The 18,653-nt window shown below is 44.7% G+C and overlaps 1 protein-coding gene across 3 annotated transcripts in view; it reads left to right on the top strand.

The window, feature by feature from the left end:
• Positions 1 to 885: 885 nt before the first annotated feature.
• TFPI (tissue factor pathway inhibitor) overlaps positions 886 to 18,653 on the top strand; it is a 45,170-nt gene continuing 27,402 nt past the window's right edge. The window contains exon 1 of one of the 3 annotated variants that reach the window (XM_053360067.1): positions 886 to 1,329. The gene's annotated coding sequence lies outside the window, so the exon portion shown is untranslated. Of the gene's footprint in view, positions 1,341 to 18,653 lie in introns of all 3 variants that reach the window. The other 2 variants (XM_053360060.1, XM_053360052.1) reach the window with 2 other exon arrangements.

Genomic DNA, 18,653 nt, shown 5'->3' with positions numbered 1-18,653 from the left:
TGCTACATATCTTAGGAAAATCCACATTTCAGTTTCTTGCACAAATGACTTGTTACTTTTCGACTTGCCTGTTTGGTTCTAAAACATCATGGCTTTGCTGCATCACTTCTGTTTGCCATCCAGTGCTTCAGTGGCACTGCAGGTTTATGCAGCTGGATGCCCCAAGTTACATCATTTATCTTAGGGAAATCCACATAAGGAGCAAAGGGCCAGAACCAGAATAACCCCAGCTGGGTACGTGTGCGTGCTTTGCCTTTGTTTTCACCAAAGCCAGACTAAACGTCTTTCCTTCTGCAGTGTTGGATGGCAGGTTGAGAGGAGTTCCCTACCAAGACAGACTTTGCTTGTGTGCTCAAGAAATCGATTCCATAAAACATATTTTGTTGCACTGTGCAAAATATGAGCAAGCCAGGGCTGAACTGATATTACCCTTGCTAGTACCTTTCCCGGGAAAATCAGAGGCTCACTATGTCAGGTTCCTATTGGAAGACCGGACAAATGCTAGAACATTAGCAGTGGCAAAGTTTTTATCGGTGGTTACAAGAACCAATGATCCCTATATTCTGAACAAAATGCTTGTTTAACCTGGAGGTAGGCTGTATGAATTGTGCATTGCTTTTGTAACGATTTGTTGGGTCTCTGGACCGTAATAAAGATTGTTGTTGCCTTTGTTTTCAAAGACGTCCCCAGCATCCTTCCCAAAGCCCAAAACAGAGACACTGTTTTACCACTGAAAACTTCAGGCAAACACAAACTGTCTCTGGTAAACAGGGGCAGCCGGAATTCGGGGAATCTGGTAGCGGCAAGCAGCCCAAGTCTGAACACGTCTGCAGACACCGTGTTTCATGTGGGGTTGGACCGAGAGCCATTAACTCTTTGGGGGACCAAAGAGGGCATCTGTGAACCGAGCCTGAACTTAGTCAGACAGTCTGTGTTCAGTCTGTTTCCCATACGTTGTAGAGATAGCGTATTTGCGGGGGAGGGTTATCCTAAACGCAGCCGGGGGTCACTGTGCTCTGAACAGGAAGCTCTGCTATTGCTTCATTGCAGCTGATCCTCTGGAATCCCAACGCCTCTCCTCTCCGGAGTCAAGAGGGGCAACCTCAGAGCACAGCAGTCACATCAGGCTGTTGCAGCTGTGCTAACAGCTCCAGCAGCGAGATCAGATTACATTTCTCCCCTTGTCTCTCTCTTCCTCTCTCTTTCTCTCTTTGCTTCCCCTCTGCCCCCAAGGCCTTACCTTCTGAAGCGAGAAGGGGAAGGAGCAGGCTGCAAAACTCACTCAGGAATTCTCCCTCTGAGGAAGCGTTTGGCACTGTGAGCTGCTTGGTGAGTAGCTGGTGAGATTCTGTCTATTTGAAGCTGTTTATTTTGCTAGATAAAGACCGCCACCCTCCCAGGTGGGTTTCACATAGCTGGGTGGTGTTGTGAGGTATGTATCGGGTTATGGAAATTGAAGACTGACAGCCTATTTGTGTTTACTTATGTCCATTGAACGCAGTGGGACTTACTTCTAAGTAGACATCTGCAGCTTTATCGTGCATGTACAGTGGTACCTCGGGTTAAGTACTTAATTTGTTCCGGAGGTCCGTTCTTAACCTGAAACTGTTCTTAACCTGAAGCACCACTTTAGCTAATGGGGCCTCCTGCTGCTGCTGTGCCGCCAGAGCACGATTTCTGCTCTCTTCCTGAAGCAAAGTTCTTAACCTGAAGCACTATTTCTGGGTTAGGGGAGTCTGTAACCTGAAGCGTATGTAACCTGAAGCGTATGTAACCTGAGGTACCATTGTACACCCCAACAACAAAAACAGACTTAGCGCTTGAGGAAAAGAAATTATCCCATGATTTATACCTGGGCTCTTCATTTCCTTGGCTCGGCACAATCCAAAGCATATTCTACTTGGAAACAAGGCTTTCTGATTCATGTAAGATGTAAGTGTTCATCGGATTCCAGCCTTAATAAAAACCCAATGCTATTATGAACCCCAGGAATAGCAGCTGAAACATAAATCATCAGGGGAGTTACTCTGCAACTACTTGCACACTTTAAAACAGGGGCAGCCAATGTGGGGTCCTCTAGATAAGTGTTTCCCAAACTTAGCTGTTTTTTGGACTACAACTCCCGTCATCCCAAGCTAGCAGGACCAGTTGTCAGGGATGATGGGAATTGTAGTCCAAAAGCAGCTGGAGACCCAGGTCTGGGAAACCCTGCTCTAAATGATGCTGGACTGCACCTCCAAATTTCCCTGACCATTCTGGCTGGAGCTGATGGAAGTTGTAGTTAAACTACAACACATTGACTACTTGCACTTTAAAGCAATATGTACCAGAAAGGACTTGGCTGGGCTTCAAGAGAGGGAGCAGCCAAGTATTATAATACCTTTTATGGACAACTTTATAAAGGCAAGCTTTTAGAGCAGTGTTTCCCAACCTTAGATCTCCAGCTGTTTTTGGACTACAACTCCCATCATCATCCCTGTCTAGCAAGACCAATAGTCAGGGATGATGGGAATTGTAGTCCAACAACAGCTGGACACCCAGGGTTGGGAAACACTGTTTTAGAGCAAGAATGGGAACCTCTGGCTCTGCAGATGTACCGTATTTTTCGCTCCATAGGGCGCACCGGCCCATAGGGCGCACCTAGTTTTTTGGGGAGGAAATAAAGAAAGAAAAATTTATTTCCCCCCCCCCCCAGGAATGGGGCTGGGGCGGGGGAAGCCCGAGCTTCCCCCGACCCCAGCTCCCAGAATAGGCTGTTCTCCGCAAGCCGTGGGAGCCCTCCCGCGGCTTGCGCAGAGCTACCCGAAGCCGGAGCGACTGCTCAGTGTGCCCGGTCTTCGGGATGCAGGCAGCTCTCTGCAAGCTGTGGGAGGGCCCCTGGCAGGAACTCCCGCGAGCTCCCAAGGCTTGCGGATAGCTTCCTGAAGCCTGGAGAGCGAGAGGGGTCGGTGCGCACCGACCCCTCTCGCTCTCGAGGTTTCAGTGAAAGCCTGCATTCACCCCATAGGAAATGGGACATTTCCCCTTCATCTTTGGAGGGGAAAAAGTGCATCCTATAGGGTGAAAAATACGGTACTTGTCCCATCAGTCCCAGCCAACTTAGTCAGAGATCAGGGATGATGGCATCTGTAGTCCCACAATGCCTGAATAGCCACACGGTCCGCATCCCTGATTTAGAGAGCAATGAGAATTGCTTGACATGCCCAATATATGCCTATGTAGGTCAACGGAGAAGTAAGTCCCACTGGGACTTACTCAATGGGGCTTAATCCCATGTAAACTTTCTATAGGTTTGTAGCCTTAGCTGGAGAGGAATTAGTGCATTTTGGCCTGTAAGCCTATATGTGCTTACTTGGGAGTAAATCACATTGAACTCTGGGAAGCTTTCTTCTGAGCAGACGTGCACATACACGATTGTACTGTTAGTATAGTCATCTATCAATGTCAATTCAATTTGTACAACCAACGTTTTTCTTATAATGCTGTAAGTTTAGTTAGTAAAGAAACAGACGGTGCCTGATCTCTGAATGCTGCAACTCAGGAAACAAGATGCATTTCCCCCCCTTCATTATCTGAAAGCCATAAAGTGGCCTTGAACTGCCTTATTTCTTGGGAGGGAATATAATGTACAGAACCACTCTCGCAAATACAGGCAAAGGTTAAAATCTGAAAACACCTTGCCCTGGGAAACCTTCTAAATTAGATTGTGATTCACCCTTCATTATGTTTCAGTCGGGACATGCTAGAGAACTTTCTCTCTCTCATACACACAGACACACACAATTTTTTTTCTGGGGGTACGCATACCCTTAAACATTTTGGGAATCTTTGTACTTTTGTCCATTTACTGCATTTATTTTTCCTGATTTCAACTATACAATGGTGATTATCTTGAGTCAAAATGAGAGTACCCCTAAACATTTTTTTAGGGGAAAAAGCTCTCTCTGTGTGTATGTGTGTAAATTTTTCTGTTTTACATTTCAAAATATTCACTTAGACAACCTTAAATCAATGACTTCCCTTCTTCTCTTTCTGTGGTTCATTTTGCATACCATGTTGTTGTTTCGTCGTTTAGTTATGTCCAACTCTTCATGACCCCATGGACCAGAACACGCCAGGCACTCCTGTCTTCCACTGCCTCCCGCAGTTTGGTCAAACTCATGCTGGTGGCTTCGAGAACACTGTCCAACCATCTCGTCCTCTGTCGTCCCCTTCTCCTTGTGCCCTCCATCTTTCCCAACATCAGGGTCTTTTCCAGGGAGTCTTCTCTTCTCATGAGGTGGCCAAAGTATTGGAGCCTGAGCTTCACGATCTGTCCTTCCAGTGAGCACTCAGGGCTGATTTCCTTCAGAATGGATAGGTTTGATCTTCTTGCAGTCCATGGGACTCTCAAGAGTCTCCTCCAGGACCATAATTCAAAAGCATCAATTCTTTGGTGATCAGCCTTCTTTATGGTCCGTGGCATACCATACATCCCTGCATATTTTACATGAACTAAACCATTCAGTATTCCATTGTTACATCCATCAAAACTTACTCACACTGTTGAATTTATCTTAATGTTACCAGCGTTTTTAAATGTACACAATTTTCACCCGTATATTCAGTAAATATTTTCTAGTCTTCTTTAAACGCACATTCTTCTTGTTCTCTTATTCTATATGTTCAATCTGCAAGTTGCACCTATTGAGAACTTTCATGCAACTAAATACATCACCCTAAAATGCGCGTGCAGAGAAATAGCAAACCCAGGATGACTTTGTGTAGCTCAGCATAAAAATACAACCATGTGACATGTTCTTCTCAGTGTTATCTTAGGGCAAACCTAGACAAGACGGTGGAGGTCTGTAATCAGATTTCCCATCTCTAAATTTTGGAACAAAGGAAGCTGCCTTAGTTTGAGTCAGACTGTTGGTCCAGCTAGCTGAATGCTGTCTACAGTGCAGATGTGTACCTGGGTTCCCTTGCACCCTTGGCCAAGGAGGTGCATTGGTGCCTCCAAAGCTGGGAGAGACTATAAACCAGAAATTCTAAAAGTTTGCTTTTGCTGGGGAGAGGCTGTGGCCCACTCCAGTGACTCGATTTCTTTTTATATATATAAATTTATTTATTTGGTTTTTCACATTGAAATTTTACAGATATATATCAAACATAAATAATTAAAACAAGATTCCAAGGAATCTCCTGGACTTCCATCCTCCCCTTTGTGAGTCCTAATTTAATCATTTCCTCCCTCATCTTTTTATGATAATCCAAATCCTTTACCTCTTCCATTATGTGCAGAATCAACCTTAAACTACAAGTGATATTCCAATCCTACTAACGATTTTAACCGTTTACAATGGTCTTTAAGAAAAGTTACAATTTCCCCCCATTCCTTATTAAAATTTTGGTCTTCCTCATTTCTGATTCTTCCGGTCATTTTAGCCATTTCGGCATAGTCCATCAACTTGATCTGCCATTCTTCTCTGGTAGGGCCAATAACATCTGGGCAGCCGTGGTCGCATACATAAATAGTCTTTTCTGCTCCCTTGGGATTTCGGCACCTAAAATTCCTTAAAAGGCTTCAGGTTTTTTTTAGCAAAGGTTATTTTAAGCATTCCCCCCCAACTCATTATATATCATTTCCCAAAATCCTTTTACTACCTTACAATTCCACCACATATGATCAAAGGTGCCTTCTTTTTCCTTACAATTCCAGCATATATTTGAGCATGTTTTATACATTTTTTGTTAATTTACTAGGAATTAAGTACCATCGGTAGGGACGCGGGTGGCGCTTTGGGTAAAAGCCTCAGCGCCTAGGGCTTGCCGATCGAAAGGTCGGCGGTTCGAATCCCCACGGCAGGGTGCGCTCCCGCTGCTCGGTCCCAGTGCCTGCCAACCTAGCAGTTCGAAAGCACCCCCGGGTGCAAGTAGATAAATAGGGACCGCTTACTGGCGGGAAGGTAAACGGCGTTTCCGTGTGCTGCGCTGGCTCACCAGATGCAGCTTTGTCACGCTGGCCACGTGACCCGGAAGTGTCTCCGGACAGCGCTGGCCCCTGGCCTCTTAAGTGAGATGGGTGCACAACCCTAGAGTCTGGCAAGACTGGCCCGTACGGGCAGGGGTACCTTTACCTTTTAAGTACCATCGGTACATGATTTTCATATAATTTTCTTTCAACCTATAACATGCCGTGAAATTGAAATCCCAGTTCCATAACTTCTCCCAACCAGTGACTGGATTTCTGCACCCAATGGAGCCTTTGCACCTTGCCCAGCCATGCAGAGCTGTGTCAGAGCAGCCCAGGGATTCTGCAGGCTCCTAGCCACTTCAAGCTAGAGTGGAGAGATGCGATTTTTGTGGGGCCCCCCCATAGGCCTGTGCCAACCTGGCGAACCCCTAGACCAGGGGTCAGCAAACTTTTTCAGCAGGGGGCTGGTCCACTGTCCCTCAGACCATGTGGTGGGCCGGACTATAATTTTTTTGGGGGGGTGTGTGGAAATGAATGAATTCCTATGCCCCACAAATCACCCAGAGATGCATTTTAAATAAAAGGGCACATTCTACTCATGTAAAAACACACTCATTCCCAGACCGCCGGCAAGCCGGATTTAGAAGGCGATTGGGCCGCATCCAGCCCCCGGGCCTTAGTTTGCCTACCCATGCCCTAGATATTCATTCATTCATCATTTTATTCGTTAAAACAATGCTCAAGGCGGCTACAACATGGCAAGATTTACATAATTACCAACATAACAAAAGCCATAAACAATAAATAAAACTCATCAAAAAGTACACAACCAAATGCAAAACAATTTCCACATAAATCATAAAATCTAAAACTAAGAATACAGCATTAATATCAATCACAATTTAAAATGACATGGATAAAAAATAAAAGCAATTTTTAAAATTGCCCAGTAGCAGCAACAACAGCAGCACTCCTTTATGGAGCCTATCAGGCCCCACCTCAAGCCAGGTTGAGAGAAGCAGGGCAAGGCCCATCAGGCTCCCAGCAGGTCAGATATGACCCTGACCCTGAGTGGCCGCAGCTCTCCGGGTTTTCACTGCAATGAAAATGAAGGTGTTCAATATGATCTGGAAGGACAATAGAAATGATGTCTGCTAGATGTGTAATGGGAAGGTAGCACCTCCCGGACGGCACAGATTCCTACGTCTCCTTCAGAAAGCAGGAATAGAATAGCGAGCTGGTCTTTCGGTTAGTCTGGATTAATACAAAGACGTGCCTAAATTTAAATGACAAATGGCTGGCCTCGTTCTGTACCGGAAATAATTCATTACCGGGATGCATGACAGTAACGATGCCAATAAGCATGACGGACCAGGGATTACGAAAAGGAAATAAGCCATAAGGAGCAGTCACACAATATGATTCAGTGCTCTGGAAACTGGTCATAAACCTAAAACAGAGCAAAAAGGTGAAGATAGGAGCTCTTTGCCCGACTATTTTCCCCAGCTACGAATATGCGAGACGTCCGTTTTAACGTGCATACGCAACGGGAGACAGAGGCTCTCCCATATCCCTTGCAAACCAGTTCTCTCTTTTAGAATTAGGGACTCAAATCCAGATAAGGTTTGGTTTCCTTACAAACCCTTGAAATGCACAGCTTAATTGTGATCCAAAAGCTCTGAAAAGGGAAACTGTGGGACAGAAAGGGGAAGGTAACTTGGGTACAGTGGCGTAGCGTGGGGGGTGCAGGGGGGGCCGGCCGCACCGGGCGCAACATCTGGGGGTTAGGGCAAATCCACGGGTTAGGGGGTGCAAATCCACGGGTTAGGGGGCACAAATCCACGGGTTAGGGGGTGCAAATTACTTGCCTTGCCCCGGGTGCTGACAACCCACGCTACGCCACTGCTTGGGTACTTCCCAATCCTGCCAGCCTGAGAATGTAGTTTGAGTGACTGGTTTCATAGCTCCGCCTAGATGCCATGACCCTTCAGAAAGTTGTATTCAAAGTTCAAGTAGGTAATCTCTGGGTCTTCAGGACATAAGGCTGACTGTAGCAGTCTTCATAGCCAAAGACAACTCTCTCTTTTCCCCAGAATGTTTGTATACCTTTATATCAACATCCAGCTTATCCATAATGTGATTGCCACATATTCCTTGTGGCCAGATCCTGTACTACAAAGGTGATGGTGACTATGGTAATTTATGGATTGTTGTTTTTACCTGCCTTTCACCATAAGGTCCCAGGGTGAGGGACATGGGTGGTGCTGTGGTCTAAACCACTGAGCCTCTTGGGCTTGTGGATCAGAAGGTTGGCGGTTCAAATCCTTGCGACATGGTGAGCTCCCGTTGCTCTGTCCCAGCTCCCACCAACCTAGCAGTTTGACAGCACGCCAGTGCAAGTAGATAAATCGGTGCCGCTGCGGCGGGAAGATAAACAGTGTTTCCGTGCGCTCTGGTTTCTGTCACGGTGTTCGGTTGTGCCAAAAACGGTTTAGTCATGCTAGCCACATGACCCAGAAAGCTGTCTGCAGAGAAACGCCAGCTCACTCGACCTGAAGCAAGAAGAGCGCCACAACCCCATAGTCGCCTTTGACTGGACTTAACCATCCAGGGGTCCTTTACCTTTTTTTCACAAAAATAAACCATATAATAATAAAATATTAAATTCAGCATACCCTCCAACATTTCTCTGACGAAAATAGGGACGTCCTATTCCATAATAATCAGATTAATGATTCTATTATTTATACCCCGCACATCTGAGTGGTTTGCCCCAGCCACTCTGGGTGGCTTCCACATATACGAAAACATAATAAGACATTTTCTTTTTTAAAAAAAAAAACTTCCTTGTACAGGGCTGTCTTCTGAAGTTACTTATCTCCTTGGCTTCGGTGTGTGTGTGTGTATGTCACATAACTCGATACCCTCCAACATTTCTCTGATGAAAATTAGGGCGTCCTAAGTAAAAGTGGGACATTCTGGGTTCAGATCAGAAACTGGGATGGTTTTTGCAAATCCAGGACTGTCCTTGGAAAATAGGGACACTTGGAGGGTCTGAATCAGTTAGAACAACTTTCCGTCGGAAGGGTAGGGATATATATCTATATATCTATAGGTGTGTGTGTGTGTGTGTGTGTGTGTGTGTGTGTGTATATCTTCTGCATTTGATGAAAACTATACAAGGAGGGTGTTGGATTCACTTCTGTGAGGAAGAAATTTGATAGCTTAAACCATACTGGAGTGCCACTGCCAGTCAGTGTTGGCAATATTGAACTGGATGGACGAGTGGACTAAATCGATATAAGACAACTTCATATGTTCCTAAGACATGGGCATTTCTAGAGAGTATATGGAGCTTTAGGGCAGCAATATCTGAAGCCACTTCCAGCTCCAGGGTTTTCTCTGTTAAATTGGAACAATGCTCCCTGATGTAATTGCAAGCAGTATCCTCCTGCCAAGTATTTATTATTACACCATCTGTATGTGTTTTCCCTAACTCCTTTAGACTGGCCTTGTTTGTTTAAAAATTAATCTCTGGAGAGCAAAGAAATGCGCCAACACTTGTTTTCAGAATTCAGATATTAATTCTAAGTAGAAGCGGAAATTCCCCCCCCCCCTTCCAGGATGCTGCTAAACTTTTAAAGTCAATCTAAGTTCAGTATAATATTTAACCAGGGATCAACAACGCGGTCTGTTTCAAAACAAAGGCCTTATTCTCCCCTTGATTACTCGCTCATGACTGTTTCAGACCTCAAGATGAAGGGAGACTTGTCTGGGTTATCACGGAAAAGCCCCACAGATTAACAGTCCCTTTAAACCACATCAAACATGATTGCTGTTTGCTCAAATCAGTTCACGCACCTTCAGCCCCATCATTTGTCAAGCGTATTGTACTCAGATGTAGAGTAGGATGCTGTGGTATAAACCACCAGCCTCTTGGGCTTGCCGATCAGAAGGTTGGTGGTTCGAATCCCCGTGACGGGGTGAGCTCCCATTGCTCTGTCCCAGCTCCTGCCAACCTAGCAGTTCAAAAGCACGCCAGTGCAAGTAGATCAATAGGTACAGCTGTGGCAGGAAGGCAAACAGTGTTTCCATGTGCTCTGGTTTTCGTCACGGCGCCAGAAGCTGTTTAGTCATGCTGGCCACATGACCCGGAAAGCTGTCTGTGGTCAAACGCCGGCTCCCTCGGCCTGAAAGCAAGATGAGCGCCACAACCCCATATTTGCCTTTGACTGGACTCAACCATCCAGGGGTCCTTGACCTTTACTCAGATGTAGAGAAATGAAGCAATGTAAATGCATGAGTGAAACTTCGCCACCTGTGAATTTAAGCCACCAGTGAATTTAAGACTCAACATTATGCCCTGAATGCTGCTGGTCACTCATGATGCTACTGAAAGTCAGAAGTCAGGCATGTTCAAAGTCCATTTCGGGGGCCTAATCCTTTCCTGGAGTAAAATCCTAAAAAAAAACACCTCAACAACTTCAACCCTAATAAAAAGCTCAACAACTTTGGTCAGCCCTCATGGCCCTTCACTTCATCAAACCTGGCCCTCTTTGAAAAAAGTTTGGACACCGCTGTCATAAGTGATCAGTTCAAGAGGTCAAATTTGCTTGGTTAAAAAACAACTGGATGTGTACCAAGCATTGATCCCTCTTTAATGAACTGCCATAATCTCCTAATTGAAAGCAAGATTGATTATGTTTTCATTTGTGGGCACGTGCATGACGATGTGGAAACCACTGACAGCTCTGCATATACTCAGATGCTGATTTCCGTAACCCTTTCCTTGCTGAAGGTACTGTCACCGTCCCAATTTCGGTGCCCAATCTGCAACACTTAAGTGCACAAGTGGTTCATTTATTGCATTGCCTGTTGCTGCTGCCAGCAGTCACAGCTGTTCCCTTTGGCTCCTTTCCATCACAGTTAAAATAAAATAAAATGATTTCAGGATATAAACACAGGTAAATGTGAAGCCAGCCAATCAAAGAAAGGAGCACAGTGATGCATGACACTCTGACATGTGACACAGTGGCAGGATACCGATAGCATGCTCTGAAGTTGCACTTTTTAATATACATGCATGGAACTCAAATATACAGTGGTACCTCGGGTTAAGAACTTAATTCGTTCTGGAGGTCCGTTCTTAACCTGAAACCGTTCTTAACCTGAGGTACCACTTTAGCTAATGGGGCCTCACAATTTCTGTTCTCATCCTGAAGCAAAGTTCTTAACCCGAGGTACTATTTCTGGGTTAGCGGAGTCTGTAACCTGAAGCGTCTATAACCTGAAGCGTCTGTAACCCAAGGTACCACTGTAGTTCGGGAATGTTGGGGAAATGGCGAATCTTCGGCCAAGAGGATATTGTGGGTTTCCGTAAATAGCAAGGCAATAACGATTTCTCACGGGGAAAGTTCATCCATCCCTGCTTCTTAACGCATCTAGAGCTGGAAACAGGTATCTCTCCCATGAGGGAAACGGGAAATGGAGAAGCAGCAAGAGAGTTCTCTGAAAAATCCCAATGAAATATGAAGTGGAAGTTGGAATTGCAGGTGTTTGCTTCTCCAGGCCACGTCTGGAATGGAAATTCTGGGAAATAAGATTAGTATTCACTGTTATTGTTGCTTTCAGTCCTCCCGCAATATGCAACTCATTATTTTTATTCTCCCATTTGCGTTGTGCTTCCTTTGCATTGAAACGAATGGAGTGGAATAGCACAATGACAACGTACCTTACACAATTTAGATAATATGTAAATTATATAGGGTACATAATTTCACTGTACCAGACAGCGAGGCACATAATGTAGCTTTCAATAGAACAGTATTCATGGGCGTAGCCAGGATTTTTGTTGGGGGGCAGTTTGCTATGTATTTTTATTGATTTTTATGATGGGGGGAAGCTGCTCACCCAATTAGGAGTCTAAGAATGACTGGGGGATGGAGCTTGCATGCCTTGTGCCGATCAAATTGGCCGCGTTGCCTGGGGACTCGCCTTTGCTCAGCGCTTCCCAGCAGAGAGGTGACGGTGGTTTTCCTTGCTGCATCCCCTTTGCCGGGTTGCTGCGCTGTGGGAACCACCGCTCGAGGCTTTGTTTAGCTGCTGCCTGGGCTTTCTGCCTTTAGCTTGGATGGGCTCAGAAGTTGAACATACCTGTGTCCGAAAAATCCCTTATTTTGGCTGCTGATCCCTTATTTTCGAGGCTGCTGATCCCTTATTTTCAAATCTGGAAGTTGACAGCTATGCTCTAGATACGAAAGGGATCTGTTCCGGAGCCCCATTCGCATCATGAAGCAAACGTAACCTGCGTCTGCGCGTGCGCAGGTCACGATTCGCTGCTTCTGCGCATGCGTGTGACATCATTTTGACTGCGCATGCGCGAGTGGCGAAACCCGGAAGTAACACGTTCCGTTATTTCTGGGTCGCTGCGGAGCACAACCCGAAAATGCTCAACCTGAAGAAACTTCAACCCAAGGTATGGCTGTTGTTAAAAACGTTCTTCCATCCCAGTTGAACTGCAGAGGAGCGGAAACGGCGCTGCGTGCGATGAATAAAGTGTGAAAAGCTGCCTTCCTATATGCCTAGGCAACAATCACAGCAATACAGATACTACCTTGAAACACAAACGCTGTTATTCAAGACTTCCCCATTGTACTTTACAGAACTGAAGTAAGTGCAAAGGAGTGGTCAAAAGTGCATCCTTTGTGCTCTGATTCGAGAAGGAGAAGAAGATCAGCTGTTCTTTTAAGAGCTATTATCCCACCCTATTACAAAACATTGGGAGAAAAGCAATGACAAACCTAGACAGCATCTTAAAAAGCAGAGACATCACCTTGCCAACAAAGGTCCGTATAGTTAAAGCTATGGTTTTCCCAGTAGTGATGTATGGAAGTGAGAGCTGGACCATAAAGAAGGCTGATCGCCGAAGAATTGATGCTTTTGAATTATGGTGCTGGAGGAGACTCTTGAGAGTCCCATGGACTGCAAGAAGATCAAACCTCTCCATTCTGAAGGAAATCAGCCCTGAGTGCTCACTGGAAGGACAGATCGTGAAGCAAAGGCTCCAATACTTTGGCCACCTCATGAGATGAGAAGACTCCCTGGAAAAGACCCTGATGTTGGGAAAGGTGGAGGACACAAGGAGAAGGGGACGGCAGAGGATGAAATGGTTGGGCAGTGTTCTCGAAGCTACCAGCATGAGTTTGACCAAACTGCGGGAAGCAGTGGAAGACAGGAGTGCCTGGCGTGCTCTGGTCCATGGGGTCACGAAGAGTCAGACACAACTAAACAACTAAACAACAACATTACAAAACAGGCTTGGTAGGGATGACATGATGCCAGACGGTAATGTCTCAGCTCAGCATTCTGAGCTGTAATTCGTGTCCACTGACTCAAAAAATGAAATAAAATAAATAAATTTGAACTGAAAGCAGAGGAACACTTTCAGCGTCTGTGCAGTGTATAGCTGTCCAACGAAAAGTTCTTCCTGAAGGAACTCATTGCACTGATGGCTTTTATTCTGATATTTGCTATGCTTATTGAGGCATTTTATAACCTACCCTTCATCTCAACGGATCCAAGGGTTGGAGACAAAAAAAAAAGCCCCACATTACATAAAACACAGGAAAAAAACCCTAAAACCCTTTTAAACAGTAGGAGCAACTAAACCACAATGCAAGCTCTCTGCCAGCAACTGACTAATCTCCTTCTTCTTCTTTGGAGATCACTCGTAGCCAAGTAAAACACGGTTTTAACAGTGGATCCGTAAGTGACTGTGAAGGCCAATTCTGGATCCACACATCCTTCCACAATGGAGACATATGTTTGATCTTGGTGAGGGTTTGCCAAGCGTGCCTTCCTCTTAGCATGCTTCTCCCTTTCATCCAGAGTTCGAGCGTCTTCAAAGCCCATGACACCTTTGGTGAACTGACTAATAAACCCCTCAAAATCCATGGAAAAAATGAGTAAGTCTTCACTTAAGTCAATTGCAGGAGGGTCGAGTGTGCTTTGAAGAGGAGGGCATTCCACATATGGAGTGCCATTACAGAGGAAACTCTATATTGGGCAACCACATAATACACTTCCTCAACAGTAGGGTTGCCGTATTTCAAAAAGTAAAAACCAGGACATCCCGTTGTTGTTGAGCTTTTTTCCCCAGGAAACCCCCAAAGTGCCGCCCTATTCAACAGCAGTACGCTGAGGAGAGCTTTCTTGAAATATCTTAAGGCATGGATAGGATCAAATAAGAGTCTTCCTGCATCAACCTCCTTCCATGCCACGTTCTACCTTGTTCTGAAGTATTCCCCCACTTTCTTGAGGTGGTGTTTTTGTTTTTGGAGGAGAGTGCTGGGGGTACAGGAGGAGACGGAATCAGCCGAAGTTGCCTCCTCTCCTCTTCAACTAGTTCAGAATGCGGCGGCTAGGCTGGTGACTGGGAGTGGCCGCTGAGACCACATAACACCAGTCCTGAAAGACCTACATTGGCTCCCAGTATGTTTCCAAGCACAATTCAAAGGGTTGGTGCTGACCTTTAAAGCCCTAAACAGCCTTGGCCCTGTAAACCTGAAGGAGCGTCTCCACCCCCACTGTGGTCCAGTGCCGAGGGCCTTCTGGCGCTTCCCTCACTGCGAGAAACCAAGTTACAGGGAACCAGGCAGAGGGCCTTCTCGGTAGTGGCGCCTGCCCTGTGGAATGCTCTCCTGTCAGATGTCAAGGAAATAAACAACAATCTGGCTGTTAGAAAACGTCTGAAGGCAGCCCTGTTTAGGGAAGTTTTTAATGTTTGATGCTTTTAATATTCTGTTGGGAGCCGCCCAGAGTTATTCATTCTAATTTATTATTATAAATAATAAATTATTATTATTATTATTACTATTACTACTACTACTACTACTGAGTCCCTAATGAGTCAAAGGTGCTTATATGAAGGTAAGGCCAATGTAGGTAGTTTATATTAGAGGATTGGAGGGATGTTCATGCACAGGGCCTATAGGTACAAACCAGCCCCCTCCCCATTCCATATATGCATTCATTCATCATACTTAGGTTGTTTCAGCCGGGCTTAACTTTTCTTGTGATCATGGACCCAGGTTCTCCTATGTAAACTTTGCAAGAGCACAGTAATGACATTTTTTAGGATGATACACAATGACTACCCAAGCTATGTTTTTATCGCTTTTTTTCAAAAGAGGTGTGAAGGCAGAACAGGTCTAGCAAGGCTCTCTAGAAACTTTTAATGAAACTGTGTTTGCAGTAGCTTCAGCCTTTGCATGTGCAATTTCACCCTTTATCTCCCTTCTGTTTGCCCTTTCCCCGTATCCTTTGTGCCGCAGCCGCAGCAGTGACTCACTCAAAGTGACAGCACAGGAAATGGAGCGGAGAGGGTTTGGGAGAGCGCGACTCAGTATCACCCTGTGACATTTGCTAAGGCTGTCCGTGGTTGGCTCATAATCCACAGGCTGCCTTCTCTTTTGCTTGCCATTCTGCCCAATAGGAAGCCCACAAAAAGCTAAAGAGGGGGTTTGGAAATGGCTTTAAAAGTCTAATTACTATGGAAATCAGACCCAAACAAAGTTGTCTGAAAGGAAAAAGTGCAGTACGCCAGAGGAACGCTCCCATTGCATGTAGCTAAGGAGACATCTAGATGCTATATTCTTTTTTAAAGAAAACGCTCCTGTGTTTCTTTTTTTTTTGTACACCTTTTCTACAAGCAGAGATGATATAAGAGTGCCAATCCGAACACAAAATTTGTTGAGTTGTGGTTTTTTTTGCAAAGTTTCCGGTGGCTGAATCCCATACGTCTGGACATATGGCAACATTTCCTTTTTTATATAACAACAAATAACAATTCCACATCCAGATGTTGAGATTAGTCTGAATCTCCTGACTGCCCCCCATCACTTCCATGGGTGGTAATGATAATATTTACAACTGCATATCAATATTTATCCAAATTTTTATCCTTCACAATTATCTATAATTTTCGTTACTTTACAAGTGTGGTTAAAATCCTGCCAATGTTTTGACCTGCTTGCAGTGGTCTGGTAAATAAATTATAAACCTTTCCCATTCGTTTTAAAAGTTCTTGCCTTCTTGATTTCTGAGCTTCCTAGTTAGTTTTGCCATTTCGGCATAGTCCATCATCTGGGTTTGCCATTCTTCTCTGGTCGGAATTGATTCTTCCTTCCATCTTTGGGCTAATAGTATCCGTGCTGCTGTTGTCACCTACATAAACTGTCTTTCCTGGTCCTTTGGGATCTCGGTACCTGTAATTCCCAATAAGAAAGCTTCTGGTTGTGATTCAAGGACCCACCACCCGCTTGAGGATAAGAAAGACACATGGACACAGTATATTGGGTTAATGGGCTAAAAAAGACCACAACTTTATTGATTACAGCATGTGAGAGGTATTGGCTTAGGCATTGGATAAAACAACAAAGCGTGACTCCACCCCCTCGGGGAGGGGTGAGTCTATCAAGGGTTAACCACCAGTGGGAGGAGCCTGTTGATGCAAATACAACTGAAAGCTCCCTCTGATGTCACCAGGGGTCGTGCCATGGCCCTAGCCACCAGCAAGGGCATCGGACAGGATCCACAACCGCCGGATTCCTTTACCGGAATACCCATAAAATGGAGGGGTAGGCGATGGCCACACCCTGCCCTCCAACACACAACCATATTCCAATGCCTAACCGCCAATGCCCAAAAGTTGTGACAATTTGCTACGAGGTAGGTGAAAAACCAAGTGGCCGGTGCCAATTTGCCAGTTGGATAAAAATTCCTACCAGGCCCCTTGGACAACCAAGGCGACCAACCACATAGCAATGTCAAGAACCAAGCGATGAACCAAAGGAGGGAGGGTGGGCGATCCGACTGGTTTTTAAACAAAAGTTATTTTAAACATTTTTTTCATTTTGTTATATCTCATCTCCCAGAAATTTTTAACTACTTTATACGTCCACCACAGATGATAAAAGGTACCTTCTTTTTCTTTACATTTCCAACGTATGGCAACATTTCCTCAGTATTTCACCCCAAATGGGAATGAATGATAGCTGGGATTGACATTTGGCCAACTTAGAATTTACCTAAGTAGGCAGCAATGATAGTAAAATACTATAGGGAGCTGCTTTATATTGAGTCAAGCCATTAGGCCATCTTGCTCAATATTACCTACTCTGACTGTCCTGGCAGCTCCTGGCAGCCATGTTTTTTAAAGGGGACATGAGAACATCTCAACGCTCTATTACTAAGCATGTTTGTTTGCAAATTGCAATAGGGTGTGCTTCTGGGAAGAGGTGTTTGGGATTAAAGTTTATGACGGATCAGTCAACACACTAAATATTCCAGAAAGAGACTGCAGCTGCTTCACAAACTACAACGATTCTGCCTCAAGACAGACAGTTCGATTCCTTTCTACTTTTTGGACATTTGACAGTATCAAATCCAGCTGGGAGGGGGTGTTTCTAGAAATATATGTGCTGGATCTGTCCCCTCACCACCCCCATCCCTCCCTCCCTCCCTTGCCCCCCTCAGCGCACCCCGTGAGCCCTTTCCATTGTGTATATCTTTATTGTTTTAAAATAGATACATTCGTGCCAGGAAGGCAAACAAACCAACAAGCAAACATACAATCAAATAAACCAACTATAAATTGACAAACAGACCGTAGCAATATATGAAACAACACAATTCTTATAACTAACATCCTTTGTACTCCCAATGATGTGAACGATTGTAAAACAAGAAATTAAAAATGACTTCCAATTAGTCTCTCTGTACTTTATCTTTTGGAACGCGGGTGGCGCTGTGGGTTAAACCACAGAGCCTAGGACTTGCCGATCAGAAGGTCAGCGGTTCGAATCCCCGCGACGGGGTGAGCTCCTGTTCCCCACCTTTGACTCTACCAGATTCAGAGCTACAGTAAGGGCAAGCTCTGCTTTTAAACCCAAGTTTTGTGATGTATTGAACGAAGATTGTAGCCCAAGCAGTCCTGTATTGCATAAGGGAAGAGGAAAAGTGAGAGCAATGTGTCTCTGGCATCCTCATCTCTCTGCCCCTGTGATGTAACAGTTTAGGAATTTAAGATACAGAAGGAGGGGGAAATGGAAGTTCTGTACCAACTGGTGTAATGTGAGGAGTTCTAGACAGTAATTTCAGTGGAAACACTTCCTTCTCCCACTCACCTCCCTTCAAGGCATGCTTTTCAAGGGAACAAAAATATTGGGCAATTTCTTTGTGAAATCCTGTTCCTTGTAATTAGTGTTGGATCTATTCCATTAATATTGCACAAGTCATTCCCTTTTTTAAAAAAAAAAATAATTGTTGCTGCTTGCAAATGTTATTTCATTATCTGTTTCTGTTTCTTAAGCTGCACGAAATGCTCTCTTCAATTATTCTGCTGGTTATTATCAGAAATCTCCTAGGGAACAGTTTGGGTTTAACATATGTATTTCTAATATTAAAGAGTCGTTAACATTAAGGCAGTACAGTGTTCCATTAGTGGAGAGTTTAATTCTGCTCCTAATTAGATACTTAGGAATACTTGCTCCCAGAATATTTCTTTTGAAACCAGAGCTGACTCAGTGAGATCCTGAAACTATAGAATAATAGAAGATAATCTTACATTCTAGGAGCTCAGTATGATTGGTGTCAAATGCTTCAACTGTAGCAATGTGGTCTAGATACCGTATTTTTC

This window comes from Podarcis raffonei, chromosome 1 (genome assembly GCF_027172205.1).
Source record: "Podarcis raffonei isolate rPodRaf1 chromosome 1, rPodRaf1.pri, whole genome shotgun sequence".
Lineage (NCBI taxonomy): Eukaryota > Metazoa > Chordata > Lepidosauria > Squamata > Lacertidae > Podarcis > Podarcis raffonei.
The sequence above is the reverse complement of the archived record's forward strand: the minus strand, read 5'-3'. Positions and strand labels throughout refer to the sequence as shown.